This window comes from Penaeus monodon, chromosome 29, assembly GCF_015228065.2.
Source record: "Penaeus monodon isolate SGIC_2016 chromosome 29, NSTDA_Pmon_1, whole genome shotgun sequence".
NCBI lineage: Eukaryota > Metazoa > Arthropoda > Malacostraca > Decapoda > Penaeidae > Penaeus > Penaeus monodon.
The window spans coordinates 10,802,301-10,802,760 of record NC_051414.1 but is presented as its reverse complement, the minus strand read 5'-3'; the positions used below and the strand labels follow the sequence as shown (position 1 = coordinate 10,802,760).

The window sequence follows — 460 nt, the reverse complement described above, 5'->3', positions numbered from 1 at the left end:
GTGAGAGTAACTGTTAACAGTATAGTAAATATTATACAAGTACTGGCAATTAAGATTTCTACAAGTATCCTAAAAATGTCTTAGAAAAAGTAGTCCCCATCTTATTTAGCGACTGTTCAGTTTAGAAAGGAAGACATTGTTCTGAAGATAAATTTGTGTCCTATATCTGTATCTATTTATCTGCTTACACCATATACAAGGGTCTATAAGAAATTGTATACTGTAGACTATACATCTATACTTCCATGATATTTTAGATATTGTTCATTGTATTTTAATGATATCAATTATACATATATTAAGGGAAATCACTGACTTTTTTCAGTTTATTTGCTGAAGCATATCTATTCCTTTATTTGATAATTATAGAAATTCTAGAAGAAAATACAACCTCCTAAGACTAACTACTGTAATCTCTGTAGCCTCCATGCCTTCAGTGGTCTGGGAAAGGCAAAAAAAA

The 460-nt window shown here is 30.0% G+C and overlaps 1 protein-coding gene across 1 annotated transcript in view; it reads right to left on the bottom strand.

The window, feature by feature from the left end:
* Positions 1-460, bottom strand: part of LOC119591948 (CTP synthase 1-A-like) — a gene marked incomplete in the record, with an annotated part of 20,002 nt that overhangs the window by 17,809 nt on the left and 1,733 nt on the right.